General features: G+C 39.2%; 1 protein-coding gene across 1 annotated transcript in view; it reads right to left on the bottom strand.

The window, feature by feature from the left end:
* The window catches only part of RHOBTB1 (Rho related BTB domain containing 1), a 174,134-nt gene extending 149,117 nt beyond the window's left edge, over positions 1-25,017 (bottom strand). Inside the window, exons 1-2 of the mRNA XM_074297031.1 lie at positions 24,894-25,017; positions 2,422-2,523 (exon numbers count right to left, since the gene is read on the bottom strand). The gene's annotated coding sequence lies outside the window, so the exon portion shown is untranslated. The remainder of the gene's footprint in view (positions 1-2,421; positions 2,524-24,893) is intronic.
* Between the last annotated feature and the right edge of the window lie 463 nt (positions 25,018-25,480).

Raw genomic sequence — 25,480 nt, 5'->3', positions numbered from 1 at the left:
CAAAACAAACAAACAAACAAACCCTAATTCTAAAAGGATATCAGGGAATTTGAACCATTTGAAAGCTGTGTTGTAACAGGCCATGTGTTTCATTAAGAAGCTTTCTTACATCCATGTATTATGGATGGGATGTTTTTAATAAGTGCCTTCTGTATTTATGAAAGGTCTGACCCCTTTAATGTGCTTGCAAGTGGCTTTCATTTGCTATTTACTCTATATCTGTGAATTTGGCTCTATGTTCAGGAATTCAAGAGAAATTCAAACTGGCTCATAAATCACAGTACAATGTTTAGTTAAAAAAAAAAAAAAAGGAATAACTAACCCCCTCAAACAAAAAATAAAAAAACACCCCCACAACAAACCAATTACCTTCGGGAAAAGATGTATAAATAAGAGCCCAATTGGTTAAGGTTCCAAATTATTCTTTCTTGGTATGATACTGGTATCCATCTTATACTTACACATACAAGGAAATCTCAGTAATTCATAACCTGCTGACTTGTAACCTGGGATAATTTAGTAATAAATTGGGCTGAGGGACACGGGCTCAGCAAAACCTTTCCTTTCCATACAAATGAATGATGTAAACAAGGGACACGTGCTCAGCAAAACCTTTCCTTTTCATACAAATGAATAATGCAAACAAAGTTAGCAAAGTAATCTCTAAATTGAGTATGAGAATAGATGACTTTTGAGTCCTTTCAGGTACATTAGATGTTCATTTGCATAATTATGTAGTAATTGATATCTAGGACCTTCATCATGCTGATCACTCTCTTTTCAATGCTTTCCAGCTAATCATATTCTTCTTAAAATGAAACTGATCTTATCACACAAAACCTGATAATGTTTTTGAACCAACTACTTATCTTAAGAATATCATAAATATTATTATGACAATATAATAATATATGACAATATTCTAACAATATAATAATAGATACCATAATTATGAAGTAATGTCATACGCGATATGTTGTATTATAATAGGCCCCCTGAAGAATGCTTCTTACCTACCTAGTTAGTGATTTAAGTTACTGTGTAACTATAAGTAACAAAACTACATTTTCTCTTTTAAACGTTCTATAATCGAGACATAACTAAATCCAACCAAATCACTAAGAGAGATACTCTAGCTTAATTATTTTGCTATGTGTTTAAGTGAAGACAAAATAATGAATCCAAGTTTGAAGATGAAAAGGATACCTTATTACCATTTGCAACAAAAAATTGAGGATGGTATGATTGCCTAACACACATCGTAAGCATTCAGCAGATTCATAAAACTTCAGAACTTGAAGGAACTGTAAATACTTAATCCAGTGATTTTCAAAATATGGTTTGGGGACCCTCCAGCTCTTTTAGGATATCTGTGAGGTCAGAATCATTTTCATTATAACACTAAGATCTTAATTTCTAATGCAGTCAATATGGATAAATATAACCCATGCAAACCCAAGCAAAAGATCTCTGGGGTCCTTAGAGTGTAAAGGGTGTTTTAGGGTTAAAAAGTTTGCGAACTGCTGATTTAAAAAACAAAACAAAACAAAACATCTTTTCACCAGCTTAAAGTCACACTGTTAGCAAGAAGAGGATCTGGTATTTGAACCCAGATCTAACATTATTAAAGGTAGCCATTGACAAAGATTGGGTGTCCATCACCCTCCTGGTCAGTAGATGGATTATTGGTAAAATGAGTAATTGGTCCATAAACATTATCAGGTTTTGTTTGATGAGATCAGTGTCATTTTAAGAAAGAGGGATTAACTGGGAAGCAACTAGAGGAGAGCAATTAGCATGGTGAGGGGTCTTAGATATCATACCATATAAGGGGTTCTTTTTTTTTTTTAAACATATAAGGAGTCCTTGAAGGAAATGGGAATGTCTGGAGAAAATGTAGAGACACACAATAATTGTTTTCAGGAATATTATGTGGAAATGAGAAGAGATTTATAAAGAGCTGATTCAAGTTGATGAAATCAACTTTTTACAGACTTGTTTTGTTTGGCTTCCAATTCCAAAAAGGAAGAACTTGGGGATAACTGGAATAAATGGCTGAAAGGAAAGTCTTGGGAGTAAGAAATCTTCCAAATAATTCAAGTTACCCCAAAGTTGAATGAGCTAACAGAATGGGTTCCCTATCCCTGAAAGTATCCAAGCCAGGCTTGGATGACAGGTCATAAAGCATTCTTTAGAGCAAATGTCCTCTTGTTCTCCTGGATGGAAAAAAAAATTGATGCTCCCATGAAGGAAAATGAAGAATAATGCTGTTACAAACACCTAACTGTACAAGGACTTGCCTATTAATAATTCTACTTTGATAGTTTTCTAGGCAAAACGTGATCAAAATTGAACATTTCTGTAAAAGACAGATGAAAGAGAAGAAAGTAAACTCTAATATTGAGCTCAATCTCTACTTACCCAGCCAAAAGGGAAAAGGACCTTCATTTCCATTTTAATAACTTGTCCAAGCTTGCTTGTTAGAATGAGGAGTCTACCAGGTGTTTGTTGATTATAATCACACTAAGGAAAGACATACAAACATGGAATATTTTATCACCACAAATAGAGTTCTAATGCATTGCAAATGCTCTGCGTTTATGTATCTCTCAATGAGTCTTGTCTCCTAATGTCCCCGCCCCCCAACAGTGAAATATAAAATCCCGGTGGACAAAAACTATCTTCCTTCTATATCTCCATGGTTCAAGATAGTGTTCTACACTTAGTAGGCACTGAGTAAGTCCTGGTTGGTTCATTATCATTAATGACCAATCTAATCAAAGAAGCTGATGATGTTTTGACAATGGTATGATAAATGAACCTACCCTATAGAGGCTGATCATCTCTTCCCTATCCACATTTTGAGAAGTCAAGAAAAACATTTTCTGTTTATAAATGTTTTGTAACAGAGAATGGATCATCACCAGCTTACAGAAGGTAAGGTTTTTCCCCTTTCCCCTTCTGTCCCCACCTAAGCCAGTGTACTAGGATTAAATTCAGTCTTCCTGCTTGTGGGGGAAGAAAGACCAAAGAATGGCTAGCTAGTATTCAAACCTGTACCAAAGTCCAGCTGTGACTCATGCCTTTCCTTCTTATCTTTCCCAACTACATACTGGTGCTTTGCTCCCCAATGTACTCTCTGGAGATATAGGAACATTGGATGGGGGTTGTTATAGCTGCCTAACCCCTCTCTGGGGGAAAAATGTTTAGGACTCTCATTCTGAAATTGAAAGGAAGTACAGAATGGACAAAGCACTTGCAGCAAAATGACTTCTCCCCAATCCTATCCACCAACTCCTCAATCACTCAGTTTATTAAACTGAGTTATTTTATTTAAACCCCTTTATCAATTCTTTTAGTCAAGCAATTGCCAAATCATGTTAATTCTCTCTCCATGACACCTTTTGCTTCTGTCCCTTTCTTCCCATTTAAATGTCTCCCTACTCAAGTTCAGATTTTATCCCCTCCTGCCAAAACTAATTCAATAGTCTCTTAATTGGTCTTCTAGACTCCACTTGCTTCCCTTTTCCAATCCACTCATCACAGTACTGCCAAAATAATCTTTCTAGGGTAACGGGTCACTCTAGCTCCCTAATGCTTCAAGAGTAAAATACAAATTTCTTACTCTGTCATTTAAGATCCTCTACACACTGGCTCCCATCAACTCCTCCATTTTTTTTCTTATTACTCTGTCTTATGGACTCTATAAGCTATTCCATAGACCCAATATTCCATCTCCTTTCTCTGTGTCTTTGTACAGGTTGTCTCCCATGCTTAAAATGTCCTTCCTCCCCATCTCTGCCTGACTGAATTTCCTCATGAAACTTCAGCTCAAATGCTTCTTCCCTCTGTGAAATCTTTCCTAATCTGCCCCCTTATTAGGGCCTTCTCTTCTCAAGTTTCCCAAGAGTTTTTGAATTGACCCTCTTTCATATCTTTCATTCCAAACCCTGTATTACACCAATCTTATGTACAAGCTATATTCTCCCAGTAGAATATAACCTTCCCAAAGATAGGACTTTATTTTTTTCTTCATATGTCTTTATGTGTATATTTTCTTTATAATGTGTATTTATATTTACATGTACATTTCCCTTATTGTATTTATATTTACATGTATATTTTGATAATATATGTATTTTACATATGTATATATATAATACATATATTTCTTTTTCTCTATCACTCTGAACCTAAGATCAAATGTAATAATGATTGTTCAATAAAATGTTGAAATAAGTGAAAAATACCATTAAAGTGATTTTTAGCTATAGAAATAGCAGCACAAGACAGAGAAAAGTATTGAATTTAAAATCTGAAACATGGAGTTTAAATTCCCTTTTCGTATTTACAATCAGTATGACTTTAGGCAAGTCATACAACCAGATTTCAGTCTCTTTATCTGTAAAATGATGGGGTCAGTCTAGATGGTTTCCGAACTCCTTCTCGCTCTTGACCCTAGGACCCAGCATTTTTTACTTCTGAAATCACTTTCTATGCAGAGAAAACTTTAACTCATAATTAGGGAGAGTTACATAGGCATTGAGAGCATTGTTCTTTAGTAAATGGAAAGTGAGAATTTAGCAAATAATCATAGATTTCAAGGACAGAAGCAGACAAAAGCTGATTCCCATCTTAGCCATTTTACAGATTGTCTTTGATAGCAGGGGCTATTTTGCTCGCTTGTGTTTGTATCCTAATGTTTAACACGGTGGTTGACACACAGTAAGCACTATCATCCATCCAACCATCCATCATACATCTATCTATATATTTCTATCATCCATTTATCATATAACATTTATCTTTCTATTATCTATCTACTTATCTATCATCTATATCATCTATCCATCTACCTCTTTTCATTTCAAAGAATAAAGATTGAATTTTTGCCTCCATTTATCTTCATAATCCAATAAAATCAATTTATAACTCATGAATAAGTGAATTTCATTGCTCTGGCTTACAGGCGGGAGTGAGGGAGATAAAACAGAGACACTCCTCTCTCTAGAACCCCATTTCTCTCTTTCCATGTTTTTCTACTCTTTGGCTCCCTCTCCTGGCCTATGTGTCCAGCCGGCTTTCCAGGAGCCATTGAGCTCTTTTTTTTTCCCCACTGACTACAGCTGACAAACATCTGCCTGCCATGGCTGAAACTCAGCTACTTCCCAGTCTGAGATCCTGGCCATGATCGCAGAAATGCTGGTTCCATCTTGGATGTGTCTGCATCCGAAGGATAAGGTGGACCAATCACGTGGAAAAGAGTTCCTACAGAAAGGCGATAGTGATTGATTCAAGGTCAATACTGGTTTCATGAAATCCCAAAGTGATGATAGATAATGTTTCTCTTCCTATCCCTTGAATTCTACTGCTGTCTCTGATCTAAAACCTATTTTTGGGTCAATTACTGGTATAGTTAGTCAAAAGAACCCAGTCAAAATAACACAATATCACAGCATCCACCCTGCCCTTCTCCTGGGTCCTTATGATGTAGCAAACATTGAGTACCTGCCAAACACGCCAGATATTGTGCTGGATTCTGTTATTGCTGGGAACTTCTCAACCAAGACCAGGCCAATCTACTTTCCCCTGAGCCTATGCCATGGGATGATGAGCCTGAATAGGGCTAGAGGAAGGTAACAAGATCTTCTTCCTCCTTGCCAAGTATACTTATTAGAACTAAAGACTAAGAATTATTAACCACCTGAAGGTTCCTAGAAGGGACTGATTCTAGAACATCTGAACTTAGGAAAAAAATCTTCATTTTTCATTAACTTCTAGATGAAATTGAACATTTTCTTCAATTATTTCAACACATGATTCTGGAAAGAAGGCCATGAAGTTAGAACCCTGCTTCTGTCAGAAAGATCTAAGATATGAAAAAAAAAAAAAAAAAAGAACCACTGCACCAGAGAGATATTATGGTCTTGACCATGTCCATTAGGAAAAACATACCAACAAACTGCCAACTTCCAATCTCCTCAAAAGCCCCAATAATAATAATAATAATAATAATAATAATAAAATAAAAATTAAATTAAAAAAATAACTAAAGGACCACAAATAGGAAAAAAAAGCCCCAATCCTTGCCTCTGGTTCAATAAACCAACACTTGATACTAGATCTATTTCTACTTCTGACTATTTTTAGAATTTAGAAATATTTAATAACCAACTGATCATAAGCAAATGGCTCTAATTTAAAGAGATAGCTAAAAGTTAGGAATTGAAGAGAGAATAGGGTCTTATCTCCAACTAACATAAAACCAAGAGGGCATTTGGGGTGACAGAAGTTGGTGTACTTTTTGTCCCCCTCCCTGAACCTTCATTTTGAACTACTTCAGATCCTGCACAACTTTGTATCCTCAAAAGGATATTTGCTCAAAATCCTACAATGGTTTCCTATTGCTTCTGGAGAGAAATACATACTCCTCAGCCTAGAATTTAAATCCTTTTCCCTAAACTTTTCACAATGCCAATCAGCTTCCAGGCTCTCCCTCTGACTTTTTAAAAAATATATATTTTTAAAAAAATATATATTTTATATGCTTCCATTTGTACATGCAGTTTTTCCTAATAGAATATAGACTTTTTGAGGACAGGATCTGCTCTATTTCCATAGCTCTAATTCCTAGATCGGTGCCTGCCATGCTTGACCATCCACGTGAGCCCCACCTTATCACTCCTTCCCTAAGACCAAGGACTCAGGCTGGTACAGAGATCCCCCAGAGAGCTAGTCTGATACACCTACCTATAACATAAGGAGGTTTTCACTAGAAGGCAAGTATAGATTTTTGCACCTGAGCCCTGATTAGCTCTGGTTTCCTTGACACCACTTCATGGCCATCTCGGTGAGTAGATGACAAAATCCCAGCCATAAGAAATCTAAGCTTCTCAGGCTTGGTGTATTCCTGAAAATTCACAATCTCCTTAATCACATTTTGTCCTGATGCCCAGATGGATATTGTATCAGCAAAGGGACAGGGTTCAAATCCTGACTTTGCCACTTGATACTGATGTGACTTTTGCTGGATGACTCATTATTCCCTATCTGTAGTATGAGGAAATTGAAGTAGATGGCCTCTGATTCTCTTTCTAGCCTCAGAGCTTTGACCCACTTCGTAATGCGGGGATGGTTTTTCACAATTACAACAGGTAAGCATTGAACAGTCTTGAACAGTCTCTTTTTCCTCTCCCCATAGCCTGTACCTACTGAGATAGAATTTTTGGTAGGGATGAGTTGCATAGGTTGATACATCACAGGCTAATCTCTTCTCCAACTTTAACTTCAACCATGAGATTCTATCAGGGTGAAGATGAATAATTAATGGATTTGGAGTCAGAGGCACTGGATTTATATCCTGATTCTGTTATTTGATAGCCTTGTGATGGAAGGCAAAATAGTTTACTCAATATGAATCTCAATTTTGAAATCTATAAACTGGGGATAATAAATATGCAATGTATTGGATAGAGGGCTGGTTTTGGAATTAGGAAGCCCTAGAAGTTCTGCCTTTTGCATAAAGTTTATGTGACCACGATTAGGTCATATAACTCCTCTAAGTTGCAGAAAGGATGCTGACCTGTGTGGGACAATTCCTTACACAGTTACTGATTTTCATAGGAGGCAGGAATAGTTCACTATATTGATCAAAAGTCACAGGTGTAGACTGTGATAAAATCGATATTTTTCTGATATGGCTTCTTTCCTCCTACCTGCAGAGGGCCACAAATAGTGGGGGAACTCTAGGTGAGGTATAAGACCCTTCAGCCCAGAGTGAACCTGCTAACATTGCCTAGTTCAGCTCCCCATCTCTCCTAAGGGCTCTAGGCCTTCCTGAGAAGTCAGAAGGCAGCGACAACCTGTATTGTAGTTGAAGCAGAGTGATACTAAGTGGCAAAGAGTCATCTATACACAATAGCAAGTTACTTATGTGCTCCTGCACGTGCAGTATATAGTTAGGGCATGCGTAATGTTGTTATAGTTATTAGGATGTATAAAGCTGAGAAAATTTGGAATAAATGGACTCCATGCTTGACCATCCATATGAGTCCCGCCTCATCATTCCTCCTCTAAGACCAAGAACTCAGGCTGATACTGAGATCCCCCAGAGAGCTAGTCTGGACACAACACCTACTTACGACAGAAGGAGGCTTTCATTAGAAGGCAAGTATAGATTTTTGCCCCTGAGTCCTGATTAGCTCTGGTTTCCTTGACACCACTTCATGGCCATCTCGGTGAGTAGATGACAAAATCCCAGCCATATGAAATCTAAGCTTCTCAAGCTTGGTGTATTCCTGAAAATTCACAATCTCCTTAATCATATTTTGTCCTAATACCCAGATGGATACAAGGATGGTGGATGACCTTGATGTACAACCATATCCTTGCTATGTTAAACTTCTTATTCTTGAGTGCCTCATAACATCCCAACATTAAACAGGTGCTATGAGAGCTGTCCCCAAAAAAGATCAATACATGTGAGTCTGTATTTGTTTATTTACATTATCTACCTTATGTTGTTTGTTACAGTGAAAATGCTTTGTAAACCAAAATCTGAGTTGAAGGTAGCAATTTGTGGGAAAAGCCAATTTTGTCAATTCTATGGACATTCAAGGTTAGCCATAGTTATGATGAGAGGATAAAAATGTATTTAGAAAGAATTCAAAAAAGAATCCATGGAAGACACACACATCATCAAATGCAAGAGAAATGTCTCTGTCTCCATATGGTGAGATATTTCAAGCACACATATTAGAATCTCAATAAATAGACAGACGTCTCCAATGCCGCATACGTTGTTTTCTTTTAGTTACGTTCCAGACATAGGGCCCCCTAAAAACAACCAACAGAAATCTTGAAACTGGAAAGCGTCATAGGGTATTAGGTTGTGAATGTAATTTTGCAATTATGAAAATAAAACCATTCTAACACGGAAATGTGGAACGCCCGCCATCTGATTCTGATTTCAAGGCAAAGGAAAGCATGTCTTTGGCTTAAGAATGACTAATGGAGCTGTCAATGGCATCCATTTATAGCCCAGTGGAGAATACCACAAACCCACAAAATGTGCTTGGAAAATGGTTATTGCGTTTGGCACTTTCAAAGAGAAAGGCAGAGAGGTCCCCATAGCCACCTACCTGAGGCAGCCTAGCCATACTTGAACAGAATAACTTATATTAGTCAATGGGGAAAATAAAAAGTTGTGGGAGAGGTCATAATGGCATGATAGTGTGTTAGACTTGACCTGGATTCAAATCCTGTGTCTGACACTTGCTAGCTGCATGGCTCTGGGCTAATCATTTAAATCTCTCTGTACCTCTATTTCCTTATCTTTAAAATGAAGCTAAGAACACCTGTAGGAATTACCTCATGGGGTTGTTGTGAGGGCCCAGTGAGATCCAGTGCATAAAATCTTTTGCCAGCTTTATCGAGGTTTCAGTTATTATTATTAAGGACTAATTAGTTCTGAGATCTGGTTTGGAGGAGTGCATGAAAGGCAATTATTAAACACTCTTTTTGTCAAGTGAAAAGTGGAGAGAATTACAAGCCTAGAGACAGGTGGATCTGAGTTCAAATCCAGCCTCAGACACTTATGAGCTATGTGATCATGGGCAAGTCATTTAACCCTGTTTGCCCCAGTTTACCTTTAAAATGATCCAGAAAGGAAATAGCAAACTACTCCAGTATTTCTGTCAAGAAAACTCCAAATAGGGTCACGAAGAGTTAGACATTCCAGAAAAAAATCACTAAACAATGACTTATGCCCAGCATTTTGCTCATTTCTGAAGATGCAAAGGACAGATAAAGTAGTTCCTGTCTTAGGAGTTCTTATTCTAAAAGAGGAGATTAGAAGATGGCTCAGTGGTCTTCAAAATTTAGGGCAATAGCCTCTTCTTTATCATCATTTTCTTTGGAAAAATAACATCTAGGAATCCTTTGACAATTGTTGTTTGTCCTTCTTTGGCCAGCATCAAAGACATTGTGAATGAATGATCTGACAATAAGGAGGTCCCTGGTAGCATTGACCTGTGATTTCATAGGTACCAGGAACAACCAGAGGAGGGAAATTCTCACATATGTTGATATGTGGGCACATCTGCAAATTAAAGTATGGGAGAGTTGCCTACAGTATTTGAATAGGAAATGATTGACCCAGGATCACATAGCCAGGATGTGTCTAAGATTAGACTTAAACATAATTCTTTCTGATTGTACTACACCAAGCTGCATCCCCTGCTTATAGTGAACTCCTGAGACAGTTGCTACAATAGTACCAAAAGCTATGTAATAGTATAGAATAGGCTCATTCCTGATAGATGGCGGTCAAAATACAGGTTCCAAAAAGGGCTAGCATTTATTCAGGATGTCCCAAGTCCTAGGTTGTAGAGTACTAAAATTCAAGCCATTAAATCTTTGAGGATAGTCCAGTGGTCCTCAAACTTTTTAAATAGGGGGCCAGTTCACTGTCCCTCAGACTGTTGGAGGGCCAGACTATAGTAAAAACAAAAGCTCACATTCTGTCTCCCTCCTCAGCCCATTTGCCATAACCCGGTGGGCCGCATAAACGTCCTCAGTGGCTGCATCTGGCCCACAGGCCGTAGTTTGAGAACCCCTGGATAGACTGTATAGCTAATTAAGGTTTGGAAAGCACAATTAGACATAGTCTTATTCAGCCTTCATAAAGATCTGTGAGTGAAGGGATCATTTTATCTTCATTTTATAGATGGGTCAGCTAACCCTCAGTCAGTGAGCATTTATTAGGTGCTTGCTATGAACCAGACACTGTGCTAAGAATATATTTTAAAAGGCAACGCTCCATTCCTGTCCTAAAAGAGTCCATGCAATGATTCTGATGGAGGTTAACTGACTTGCTCAAGATCACACAGTTACTTTGTGTCTAAGGAAGGATTTTAACTCAGTTTTTCCTATTTTGATTTTCACTGCTCTAGCCACTGCACCATGCAGTTATCTCTAAATTTAGATAATTCCTGGAGTCCTTTCATCTATTCTGGGAAAATTCCCACTTCAAGGTCAATATCTCAAGATGTCCTTTCTTGCTCTCTCCCTTTCTTCCTTCTTTTGTCAATATTTCAAGAATAAATGATTTCATCAATGCAGACACACCCACTAGAGACACAATGCAGCTTCTCGGTGACATAGCAGGTGGTCTTTGGATTATCCCTCTGACCAAAGTACTGACAAGTTACATTTAATTTGGCCGAATGGGTCCTTAGGAGACAGAAGAGTTGGGAGTTCCATAGCTTGGTCTCTGCTTCCTTCAAGATCCCAGAATCTCCCTTGAGCTAGCTAGCTCCAGCTTCATTGCCTACAAAAATTGTAAGAAGCAACTGTAACCCCAAACTCTGAGTATTTTTTCAAGGGTCTTATTGGATACTCAGAAAAGGAAGAGCTACATCTTTAAAAGGCTATCATGGACAGTGAAAAAGACATGCCTTCTGGAGTAGATCCTGAGTTCAAATCCTACCTCTGATATTTACCCTTTGGGCTACCTTAGAGAAGACATTTCCTCTCTCTGGGCCCCAGTTCCTCACCTGCCAAATGATTTCTTCAGTCCCTTCCAGCTCCAATGCCATAATTCTGAGACAAAGAGTTCAGCCAAAGCTCCAGAGGATAGAAGAGGAATATGAAACTCAACCCTCCTTCTTATTTCTGCTTTCTAAGCACTGGACCAAACAACCTTCTCTCAAGAAAGCTATTTGCCACTGGGCACTAAAAATACGATTTATTTCACAGATGACAGGAAAATGGGGCCCTAAAGTTGTCCCGAGGCAATGTGCACTATGGTTCCATAAATTCATAATATCGAGTCATTTCTTCCTAGGTATTTAATACCTTTAAAGATACAACTGCAGTAATATGGGACAATTTTGACCCAGCCAGTTCAGGTCCAGATTGTAAACTGTAGTGTTCGGAAAATACCAAATTTTGATTTGTGGCTGTTCAGATACGCTATAAAATGCAAGCAGTGAATCTCTACATTTATAGTCTTCTATTCTGTGGTTTTGATGCCTCTTTAAAAAAAGAAAAAAAAAACATTCCATGTTATCAAAGTGACAGTTTTTACATTTAAGCCAAATTTCTTCATGTAGTTTTACCTCGTGGAGATGGAGGGGATAGGGCAGCTTTATAAGTAGGATACCAAACGAATGACAATAATTATAATAATTCAAATTCTAACAAGATAAGGCAGTCAGTGTTTTCTTCCATGCTTGTAATAATTGGAATTATCTCTCTTTTTTAATGAAAATATTCCCTGACCCTCGAAAAACATAGAGATACCTGCCCCCCAAATGCTGCTGGCCTTTGCCATTGAAGTGAATAAAACCCAGAGTAATCACTGCACTTTGCACAGAGCAGATATTGGACAAAGAGCTATTCAATGAATACTTTAAGAGAATGACAAAATATATGACATTGGGAATTTGGTCCTTTGTCTAGGTCTCTGTTTCCTCATTTATAAAAGGAGGAAATTGAATTATAAAGTTGCTGAAGTTCTTACTCATTCTTGATCCATCTAGGATCCATGAATTTAATTAAACAAATATCTACTGAAAATCCAACATGTATAAGACAAAAGGCAGCATGACAGTGGATGGGAAGTTATCTTAGAGTCAAGAAGACTTGGATGCAAATCTCACTTCTTTCAAATACTGCCTCCACGACTGGTCAAGCCACTTAATCTCTTTGAGTTCCTGGCAACTTTCTAAGACTCTAAATTGGAGAAAAGGTGCTGACCTGCATTAGCAAGTATATCCTCACTTAGGACCAAGGAATCACAGGTCTGGATCTCCTCCTCTCCCAGCTCCATTCTTCCCTCCAACCCCCTATTTTAAAAAGTGAAAAACAGTGAGTTGCAAAAAACCAAGCCAAGTCAATAATAAAGCAGATCTGGCACCACTAAACTTCTCTTAGATTGGCTAAGGTGACAGGAAAAGATAATGATAAATGTTGGAGGGAATGTGGAAAAATTGGAACATTAATATATTACTGGTGGAGTTGTGAACTGATCCAACCCTATCCTGGTTCAGGTCCCTATCCCCTCATATCTGCAGGACTGCAACAGTCCAAGCATTCTGCAGAGCAATTTGGAACTATGCTCAAAGGGCTGTCAAACTGTGCATACCCTTTGATTCAATAGTGTCTATCTCTACTGATCCTGCATCCCAAAGAGATCTTACATGTGCAAAAATGTTTGTGGCAGCCCATTTTGTAGAGGCAAGGACATGGAAACTGAGTCTTAAGTTGGGGAATGGCTGAATGAGTTAGGGTATATGAAAGTTATAGAATATTATGGTTCTATAAGAAACAATCAGCAGGATGATTTCAGAAAGGCCTGGAGAGAATTACAAAAACTGATGTTAAATGAAGTGAGTAGAACCAAGAGAACATTCTACACAACAACAGCAAGATTATACAATGATCAGTTCTTTGGATGTGGCTCTTTTCAACAGCTAGGTGATTCAGGATGCTTCTAGTGGTCTTATGATAGAAAGAACCTTCTGTACCCAGAGAGAGGACTGTAACGACTTAATGTGGATCACAACATAGTATTTTCACCTTTTTATTTTTGTTTACTTGCTTTTTGTTTCCATTATCTTTTTTTTTCTTTTTGATGTGTTTTTTTCCTTGTACAGCATGATAAATGTGGAAATATGTATAAAAGAATTATACATGCTTAACATATATTGGATTGATGGCTATCTAGGGGAGAGGATGGGGGAAAGGAAGGAGAAAAATTGGAACACAAGGTTTTGAAAGGATCAGTGTTGAAAGCTAGCTTTGCATATAATATTTTGAAAATAAAAAGCTACAAAAAGATGGATGTACAATAATAAAGAGAAGAGAAAAGACTACCAAAAATACATAAATCAGACCTGGAAAATCCTTGCTTCCCAGCTCTAAAACTATAAACTTATGAATGTAATCTTGCATTAGGAAGCTTCCTGCTTGAGAATCTACATAGCAATTTAGAATAACTCTATTTCACGAATTAAACTAATGTCAGAATATTGCAGGGCAAAGGAGTAGTAGGGAATCATGAACAGTCTGAGAAAGTAGGTATAGGGTTTCTCCTCTGATTCAAAATTGCCTTCTCTCTTTAGGAAAGGACCCCTTCTATCTCAAAATATTCAAAGCTACTTCAATAGCTCTCTTATCAGTTAGTATAATTGAGAGAATACTAAGACTTGGATGTGGAGATATAGATTAAAATTCCTCCTTAGATAACTATTAGCTGAACAATAATGAAGAAACTGCTTGAGCCTCAATTTCTATATCTATAAAAATAGAATAATAATATTCACAACAATTGCTTATCTAACAGGGCTGCGGTAAGAGTTAGCTGACAGAAGTGTTTTTTATAACTCAAAATACTGTATGAATGTCAGCTACTCAGTTAATTCATATTGACTAGAAGTTGGGGTCTTGCCTTCAACTCTTTTGGGGGATTATGGGAGAAGGGAGTGGAGAATGGGCTTTAGGAGCTGGCTGTAGAGAAAACAAGGACCAATATAAATAACATGGTAACCTAGGAAGAGCACCAGCTTTGAAGCCAAGGGATCTGGGTTCAAATATGACCTCCAATGCTTCCCAACTGTATGCTTTTAGGTAAGACTTTTAATAGTTTCTGGACCTCAATTACTTCCTCTATAACATGAAAAGACTTGAATTAGGAGGGGAACATGGTATAGTGGAAGATGTGCTCAACTTTGAATCATGGCATCTGAGTTTGAATCTTCATTCTGCTATTTGGCTACCTGAGTGAGTTTGGGCAAGTGACTAAATATTCCCTGGGCCTCAGTTTCCTTCTTTGTACAATGGGGAGTGTTGAATTAGAGGATCTCTAAAGTCCCTTATCACTCTATGAACTATGATCCTGAATTAAAACAAAAAAGAAGAACATTACAGAACCAGAACTAGTGGAAATGATGTAGGGACAGGCAGCTGCTAGACTTGCTTTCTCTGTCCTTTCATTGTCTGACTCCTAATCTGGCAAGGGGCACTTCTCTCTTTCCATATTTCTTATCTTGGTTACTTTGAGTCTGGGATAACTACATGGCTTTAGAACAAGGGAGGCCCCCTCTGAAGCTAGGAGAGGCAACTAAATTCAACATCTTTCAAAGGAATCCTTCTAGCCTGGGGGCAACTTCTAAGAATTACACCTTCAACTTAACAAAGATTGTTTTGATGGATTTGTATGTTTGCACAGAGTCAGGAATTTTCTGTAGTGTCATGATAGTCACAGATACTCATTATATAATCTTTTTTGACTAAAATCATCTATTCTATTAAGTGGGGCTCATCCCACTGTGTCTACCTATCCACAGGTTCTTGAGAGTTACTAACTCTGGAAAGGGTGAGCAATTCCCCCCCCTCCATGTCTACTCAAAATATTTTTAATAATGATACTCTTTCTTCTAATCCATAGTGCTATTTTATACAAAGGATCATAGGTGATATGGTCATAAACCTAGAGGTGTAAAAGGTCATCTTGTCTAATCCCTTCCTAACAAGAGAGTAAACTGAGCCAGGAGAGGTTAAGTGACTTCTCCATAATAGAGACAGATTAGGACTCAAGAGTCCAAGAGCCCTAGGAATAGCTACTCCATTCTATTTATAATCCTGCTCCAACTCCATCAACAAGAGGAGAAATCCCCATGAAAAAGAGGCTAGCCATACCCACTAAGTGCTAACCAATTGTCACCCACAGAGAAGGTAAGCCAGCCTGGGTCAAGCAGGAAGACATCCTAAGGGAGAAATGGGAGATAGTATGTGCTAGCTAAATCAAACCGTCACCCCTTTCACTGATCACAACCTCTCAATAGTGGACACAGCTCAGGACCTTGAGCCTGAACACTCCTAGAATAACAGTATTCCCCTTTCTCCCTGGGAATACAGCAACTACAGCAAGGGAAGCAATTCCTGGGAAGAGGTGACCTGAACTTCCTGAAAACTCAGAAAAGCATGCCATCAAAGACAGAGAAATTTGGCATGATTGAACATCGGAAAGCATATCAGAAAGTTGAATCAACTGAAATTACATTAAAAACAGCATTCAGTATTTCTATAAGTTTTGCTTCTGCAAAAGACCATAGGATCTCACTATAAGATTTGCTCCTGAAATCTTTTCCATGTGTTGTCAACCCCAATTAGAATGAGAGCTTCTTAAGAGTAGGGACAGTCTTCAGTACTTAGTAGCCATGTAGTCATCCCAGTCTCAAAGTAACCAAGTCTTTACATATAATAAGTGCTTAATAAATGCCTTTTCATTCATTTATTTTAAAGGCACAATGATAGAGCCAAAATTACATTTGGATCTTGTAACTTACGAAATGGGAGAAAAATCCTAGATTTCAGAAAAAAAAGTGATAGATGGTTTTCCTGGATATTGTAAGGATTTCTACAATTGTGACATTTGTAGAATAATACAGATACATAATATAGATGAGGAGGCTCAGTATGTGAGTGACTTGCCCAGGCTTACACAGTTGGTAAGTATCAGAGATGAGATTTGAATCTAAGTTTCTCCTGATTCAATGTCCTGAACACTGTTTATTATATCACATTGCCTCTCATATTTGATCTCATTTAAGCCTCACAGCCACCTTAAAAAATAGACATTATAATTATTCATAGCCTAATTTTATAGATGTGGAAACTGAGGAAAAGAGGTTGGAGTCTTCCATATTATTGGAGCTGGATTAAGCAATTTTTGGTTATGTTTGCAAAACAAATTTGTTTCTATAGGTGAGATGAAATAAATATGTTCGGTGGTGGGTGGTGGAATGCTAACCTAAAGTTTTAAGTGGTCAAGTTTGATGTATCAAATCTGTAGTCTGGGTCCATTCAGACTTGTAAGTTTTAACTCTTTCATCTACCCTTCATCCCACACAAATAAGATTTCTTTCTGTTCCTTTACTTCTCATACTCACTTGCTTTCATCTTTTTGCTTTGAAACCATTCTTGATGCCTGGAATGAACTCTAGCCTCTATCTCCCATCCAACCAACAGCCATCATGTATCCAAGTCCCTTCTTTCTTTTAAGGTCCAATTCGGACATCACTTCTTCCATGAAGTCTTCATATCAAACTCTTTTCTGCTCCTTAACTTTCTAAAAGCAATTTTTCTTATCCTAGAATCTAGGTCCTAGATATTATAGCACCTAGAATATTAGACTTGGGAGTCCAGAAGACGTGAGTTTAAATCTTGCTTCAGACACTTTTTGTGTGATTAAAGACAAATCACTCAACATTCTATGCTTCAAATTTCCTCATCTGTGAATGTGAATAATAGCTCCTATCTCCCAGAGTCGCCATAAAGCTAAGAAGAGTTTGCATATATAAAGTTCTTTGTAAAACTCAAATCCCTAGAAAACATTTCTTCTTCTTCTCCTCCTCCCCCTCCCCCTCTCCCTCCCTCTCCCCCTCCTCTCCCCCTCCTCCTCCTCTTTCTTCTTCCTCCTCCTCCTCTTCCTTCTTCCTCCTCCTCCTCTTCCTTCTTCCTCCTCCTCCTCTTCCTTCTTCCTCCTCCTCCTCTTCTTCCTCCTTTTCCTCCTCCTTCTCTTCCTCCTCCTCCTCTTCTTCCTCCTTTTCCTCCTCCTTCTCTTCCTCCTCCTCCTCTTTCTCTGCTTATTTCTATTCTTTCCAGTCTTTATATGAAAAGTTTTTTGAGAACTACACTTGAGTCCTAGATATCTATATATAACAAGTAACCAGTACTGTGCATAAAGCAGACACTTAATAGAGATTTATAGAATGAATGTCTCTATAGTCAAAGAGTAAATAATGAACATTTGGATAATTATCCCCAGCAGTTTTTTGTCTTTTCATTTCAAATTGTTTTTCACAGGACCTTTGATTTAGAGTTTGAATGAACTTAAGAAACCATCTGAAAAATAAGCCCAGTTAGTTTGGGAGTGACAGGGCTCTCCCTCCTGACCCCAGATCACTGGACCTGCTATCAGCCCAGGCTACACTGCCATTAATTAATGAACCAACTTTGGTTTAGAGGAGGCCAGCCACCCTCACCAACTGTCAACTAACTGTCACACCCAGGGTAGATAAAACAGCCTAGTTGAAGCAAAAAGGCTCTTGGAGGAAGAGACAGAAGGCAGCCCGTGCCAGACAGGTCCAACCATCACAACCACCTTAACCACCATCTTCCCATGCATCCTGGTGGCGATAGCCCAGGACCCTGAACCCAAGTGGCTGGGAGTAGCTAAGCCCCTGTCCTTAGCCACACTCCGGGGAAACAGCCCTGTGGAGATGAAGCTTAAATATGCTCCTATAGGGGCTCCAACTCTAGCTTCTAGAGACCCAGGAAGGGAACATCTTTCCACCAAAGTCCTTGACCCTGTCTGAAGGTTCAAAGTCATAAAAAGATACGATTTTATTGGTGGAAATTACATGAAAGAAGAGTCATTAACCATCTGTTTTGCTGTTGTACCTTAAGAACCATGGGACCTTTCCATCTGATTTAGTACTAAGCTTTCCAAAGATCACAGAATCCCTGTTTGCACTCTATTCAGAGCTTAACTTCCTGCAAGAGAAAATCTGTCACTGAAGGTAAAACAAGGAAGATTGGCTGTTCAAAAATTTGTGGGGGATGTACTTAGGGATCAATTTCTTAAAGAGAGGAAAGATAAAAATAATGAAAATGTGCTCACTCCCCTGCATATACACATGTACACAAGCACATGCCTGCAAAAACAATCTCAGGGAGTCTTGCAACAAGCTCATGAAAAAGGTACTATGAGTACCTCTATCATCTTTTTCCAGATGAAGAAACTGAGTTCAGAACAATAATGTGACTTCCCCAGAGTCCTACAATTTCTAAGTGTCAGAGATGGCATTTAGACTCAACTCTAATTGGCTTTTGGAGGTGTTAAATCAAAGTTTGAATGACGTCTTTTATTGGGAATTTAATAAAAAAATTTAATTTGGGGTATAAGTTGGACTAGAAGGCCAACTTGTTTTAATTTAGCAGCTAAACTACTCATATATTCAGGTGTAAATTTTCATTTTTTCAAAAGGAGATTTCAAAATCATTTATTTTTACAAAATCAAAAACTCAGTTTTAAAATTTCTTCATCAATGATAATAATGAAAGTCTTAAAATTATATTGGCACTGTTTGGGAGCAGTGGTGCATAATGAAGTCTGGGTTCCTTTTCCCAGTTTTCAAATTTTCAAAATTTCAAGATTTCAAAATCATTTATTTTTACAAAATCAAAAACTCAGTTATGAAATTTCTTGATCAATGACAATAACAAAAGTCTTGAAATTATATTGTCTCTGGGAGCAATGGTGCATAATGAACTCCGGGTTCCTTTTCCCAGTTTCAGGAGCTGTCTCCTGCACAGACTCAGAGCATCAGGGCTTGGAGAATGCTGCTGTTGGAAAACAGCCAATATCTCTCAGCCCAGCCCTTTCTGTGACACAGGGGGAAGGCTCATCTTCTGCTGGATCCAATTCAAAGATCTGGTTGTTGTTTTGTGAACTTGACAAAAACTGGACAAACTTTTCCTAATTGTAGAAATTCACAAGGCCTTTTTTCCTTTGCCCTTGTATGGCTGCAGAGAGCCAATAAGGTGATCATCTGTTATGTGCATAATCATTTGGAACATGGCCATTCTAAAATAGCAATAGCTGCTAAAATACTGTTGATCCTTTTATATAATCCTGTTCCCCGCCAAGGTGGAGATGGATTTGCTGGGATTTTGGGGGTGGGGAATCACTTTCATTTTTATGGATGTGTTTTGTTTGGACTTTACACATACTCACAGCTCATTCCTACTTGGTGAGAGGTTTCTTATAACAAAGTGAAACAGGTAAAACTCATAATCCCGTGACTTCTCCATTACAGTCTAGAGGGCAACACCATTCTCCAGTACCACAATATCATAGTATAGTTCTCACAATTTCTCATCCCAATGTATCCAATCTGTTGTCAAAGCCTATCGTGTTTGTATCATCTCCCTGATACACCCCTTCTCCTCTCTGACACAGCTTACACTTTAGTGAAAACCCTCATTACCTCCCACCTGAATTATTGAAATGGCTTCTCTTGGGTCTGCCTGCCTTGAGTTTTCCCTCTCCAATCCATCCTTCATTCAGCTAAAAAAGTGCTTTTCCTGAAGCAAAGATCTGAACATGTCATGGATCCTCACACTGACTCAAACTCTAGTGGCACCTAATCACCTTCTGTCAAATACATTTTTGAGCTTCAAAGCCCTACGTAACTTAGCCCTTTCCCACTTTTCCAGTCTTCTAAACCTTATTTCCCAACATACACTCTCTAATCTAGTGATAATGGTCCCTAACCAGGGCACTCCATCTCTTGATTCTGAGCATTTTCTCTGGTCGTTTTCTAGCTTGGGATGCTTTCACTCCTCATCACTACCTACCGGCTTCCCTTAAATCCCAAATAAAATTCTATCTTTTACAGGAACCCTTTACTGATTCCTCTTGATTCCAGTGTTCCCTCTGTTATTTCCTATTTATCCCTATATATAACTAGTCTATCCATGTTTGTTTATTGTATCATTAGACCATAAGCTGTTTGAGGACAGGTTATCTTTTGCCATTTTTTTTGGCATCACCAATGTTTAGCACAGTGCCTGGAACATAGTAGCTGCTTTAGCTGCTTAATGTTTATTGAATAGTATCATCTAAGCTGACACGTACATGCTTGTCTTATTCTGCACCCTCCATCTGAAATGGATAGCATGTTTTATCATTGGTCCTCTGAAGTTATGAATGGTCATTGTTTTGATCATAGTTTTGTAGTTTTCAAAATTGCTTGTTTTCAGAGTGCTGTTATTATTGTATAAATTATTCTCCTGGTTCTGCTCATTTTATTATTCATCAGTTTATTCTGAGGATCAGACTTATGACCTAGATTGAGCAACATTGAGGGACGAGAGAGAACCCTGACACTGAATACCTTGTAAGGAAGTTTGTTGGAACCATTTGGAGAAAGGGTCAGAGAAAAGTAGCTTGAGGGAGGTAAAATATGGATTTTTGAATGGCTAATAGGAGCTTCCAGAGCAGTGGGATGGGGAGAAGAATACTCTTTAACTTCCTAGCAAGTCTAGGGACAGCTTAGAATGGACTCCAGAGTCAAATTGTTTCCTTTCTCCAGATTTGAGCAGAGATTTTATCTTGATCCCAGTAGAACAGTTCATTTACATTTCAATGCTATGTATTCTCTATTCTGCAAAACTTCTCCAATTTCTGTTTGCTACTTTCTTTGATAAAGAGATTTACTGGAAATTCATATAGGTCCTTTTTAATGCCAGTATTTGGTGGGAAATGGGCAAAGGTGGCTAGTGTATTAAGTAAAGGCTACCTTCTCCCTAGATTGCAATTAGGAAAAGTTTTTATTCTGAACCTCAAGTGCCTTAAAACAGAGATATTTAAGAAGTAACAGATATTAATTTAGGCCAAAATTCTCTTTGGGAAGAAGAGAATTTGCCTCCCCTCAGTGGACCTGTATCTTACTCGGTTTCCCCTCCCCACTCCTGACTAGATAGTGTGATCTTCTCCCTACTTTCATCAAAGGTAATCCAGCTACTTCTTCATGTCATGCCTGGTCATAACCTCACAAGACACATCTTACACCTTCTTTATGTCATTGGACTTTCTTTTTTTTAATTATTATTTATAACCTTTAAAAAAAGCCTTTTATTTTCAAAATACATGGACGGATCATTTTCAACATTCACCCTTGCAAAATCTTGTATTCCAAATTTTTCTTTCTCTATTCCCCCTACCCTTCTTCCTAGACAGCAAATGATCCAATATATGTTAAACATGTGCAGTTCTTCTGTACATATTTCCACATTTATCATATTGCACAAGAAAAATCAGATCAAAAAGAAAAAAGAGAAATTTAAAAAGCAACAAACCACAACAAAGAAGTTGAAAAAATTATATTGTGATCCACACTCAGTCCCCACAGGCCTCTCTTTGGGTGTAGATGGCTCTCTTCATCACAAGACCTGAATCACCTCACTTGTTGAAAAGAGCCATCTCCATCAGAATTGATCATTATATAATCTTATTGCTGCTGGTCCTGCTCATTTCACTCAGCATCAGATCATGTCTCTCCGGGACTCTCTGAAATCATCCTGCTGATTGTTTCTTACAGAACAATAATATTCCACACCATCCATATATCATGACTTATTCAGCCATTCCCCAACTGCTGGACATCCACTCCGTTTCCCATTTCTTACCACTAAGAAAAGGGCTGCCACAAACATTTTTTGCACATGTGGATCCTATTCCAGTTTTGATTATCTCTTTGGTATATAGACCCAGTAGAGACACTGCTAGATCAAAGAGTATACACAGTTTGATAGCCCTTTGGGCATCAAATTGCTCTCCAGAATGGTTGGATCATTTTACAACTCCATTAACAATTTTTAATGTCCCAATTTTCCCACATTCCCCCCCAATATTTATCATTATCTTTTCCTGTCATTTTAGCTAATCTAAGAGATATGTAGTAATAGCTCAAGAGTTGTCTTAGTATTCATTTTCCTGATCAATAATGATCTAGAGCATTTCTTATATGACTTGAAATGGATTTAATTTCTTTGTCTAAAAAATGTCATCTGATTCTCACTCTCCAAGGAGGCTGTTGGAACTCCATTTCCTGACTTTTTACAGACAAAGAAACTGAAGTGACTAGCCCAGGCTCACACAGCACTATATGAGATGAGATTCTAAATCATGATCTCTGACTCCAAATTTCAGCAATTTGAAAGGGTTCTTCTATTCCTCGATGAAGCATTTTTTTTTTACATCACTGGTAATTGTAAAATTCTTTACCAGAGAACTTAAAGTTTACATTAATTTCAATTTAATGCTACAAATGTTTATTAATATATATGTATATATACATATATACATACACACATATACATATATATATATATTAGACAGAAGACAGTCACTGTGACCTTTACTAAGTTTACATTAATTTCAATTTAATGCTACAAATGTTTAATATATATATATATATGTATATATATATACATATATTCACACACATATATATACACACATATACATATACATACATATATATACATATATATATACATACATACATATGTACATATATATATATACATATATGTGTATATATATATATACATATATATGTATATATATATATATTTATATGAGATAGAAGACAGTCACTGTGACCTTTACTAAGTCCCTTAATATGTTTGTCTTGGTTTCTTCAATTGTAAAATGGAGATAATACCACCTACCTTTTGGGGTTCTTGTGAAATTTAAATGTGATAATACTTGTAGAAAGCTCAGCACAGTCTCTATATAAGTTTTATTTATATACTTAATACTTTACTTATATACTTAATATTACTATATAAGTATTACTACTGCTTCTACTATTACCACTAGCCATCACCACCAGTACAATACTATTTCTACTGCTACTGCTGGTGGTACGGTGCTTGGAACACAGTATGAAAGACATTAACCGCCCAAATCATCCCGGAGGTTACCCTCCACTGGGGAAACAGGGAAAGATGAGACCCATTGATGTAAACACAAGCAATTTCACTGATTCAAAGACACTGATATAATAACCAGAAATGAATAAAGTTAGGCATCCAAAGCAATCTAAAGTCAAAGAACAAAGCAGATCAGACCTAAAGGAAGTTACCAGGCAGGAAAACAATTAAGTAAACAGGAGAAAAGTCACTCACAACCTGCAGCACAAAGGTTTCAAAAGCCAAAACAGTCCTAGCTCTCAAATCACACCCAGAGGACTCCCATTTTTCTACAGGTGAGTCAAATCTTTCTTGCTGCATATACAGTGTGTGTTTATGCTGGAGAAATCTTTAAGAAGAAAGAGATCATCACCCTCTTCTCGGTGCTGGTCTCCAAGGTCACCGGTCACCCTGTTCCTCTGCCACTAACTCATGTCACAGACAGATAAGTCCTATTTGCCGTAGGGCTTTCAAGTTTAAATATTCAGTCATAAACTTGGAGAGGAACGTGCTCAGAGGCAAGGATGGCTTCAATTTATAACTAGTGAGTTTGCAAACTTTTTTCTTTTTTCTTTTTGTAAGCCCTGAAACCTTAGTCTTCATTCTCACTCTAAGTCCCCAAAGTAGGGAACAAAGTCTTTCCTGAGCTTAAAGCTTTTACAGCCGGCTGTTTTCAAAACTAACAAATGAAGGAGACGCGAGGCAGCTTTCTTGTGGGGGTGGTGCGGGGCGGGGGGGGCTGGTTGCTGGAGCAGAGCAGACAGAAACACTGTATCCTAGGACGGGGGGTGTGGATGGGACCCTCGGACCCTTTGCTGCAATCCTCTGTGACAAAATAAAACGCGTGGACTAAGGTTGGCGGTCCCGGAGCCTGGAACACCGGCTCCGATGTGCTCCTGAGGGACGGCAGATTGTCCGTTACTTTAGCCTCTTCCCGGGGTGAGCCGAGAGGGTGCCTCCCCATTCAGAGGCGCGCATCCACTTACCGGGAAGGTCAGAGCAAAGCCCCAGCCTCCCCCCCCTCCCCCCCGCCCCGCCCCGCCTCTGTCCCGGTGTGGAAGGCGGAGTTCCCAGCGGAGCCCCGCGGGGCACGTTTCCCCGGAGTTTTGTGTCCCCAGGGGTTTAAGAAGGCTGAGGAGCGCCCTCGTCCCTCTGCCCGACTCTCCTCCGCTCCCTTGGGAGCTCCCAAGCTTCCCGGAGACTCGTTCGCTCCGCCTGGGGCCACGCTGCCAAGGACACCTGGGGCAGAAGGTTCGCGTAACCTGGAACCCTAGCCTCCCCCACCGCGGGGGTGCGAGCCCAAGCTCCCCTCCCCGTGCCTTCTGGGCCCGCGGCGCGCTCACCTGGCTACAGTCAGGGCTCGCACCTGAGCGCCTGCGGGGTGCCGGATGCGGGAGGAAGGATGCGGGATGCGCTCCCAAGTGGGACCGCCCCGGCTGCCCCCGGGGCCGGCTACGCGGGCAGCTGCACTGGCTTTGTAGGCGGTATCCAAAGCTGTCGCCCGGGGCCCCTCCCTCCCCCGCCCCTTCAGGCCCCGCCCCTGGTCCCTCCCCCTCCCCGTGCGGGCCCCTCCTCCCCTTTCCCCGGTGCGCGCACCCCCACCTCCCGGGGAGCCGCCGCGGCCGAGGGGCCGGAGCCGCCACCGCGGGCACGGCCACTGGCACGATCACGTGAGCCCGGGAAGGGCCGCGGCCGCCTCCTTCCCGGAGAGAGCTTAGTGGGCACCGAAACGTGCCAGCCTTCCAGCTGGACCGGGGGGTCCTGACTGCTGTTGGCCCACCTGCCGGAGAACCCGCCCAAGCTTGGGGACTTAACTCTCGGGTGGGATGGCTAGGGATGGGGGGAGGTCGGCGGGGAGGGAAGAGTGTTGGGGGCGGGGAAGAAGTAGTGGACGAAGAGGGAGAAGAGACTTGGGAAGGAGAAGTTGAAA

This window comes from Sminthopsis crassicaudata, chromosome 2, assembly GCF_048593235.1.
Source record: "Sminthopsis crassicaudata isolate SCR6 chromosome 2, ASM4859323v1, whole genome shotgun sequence".
Taxonomy (NCBI): Eukaryota; Metazoa; Chordata; class Mammalia; order Dasyuromorphia; family Dasyuridae; genus Sminthopsis; species Sminthopsis crassicaudata.
Note: the sequence above shows the minus strand (reverse complement) of the source record. Positions and strands in the feature narration are given on the sequence as shown.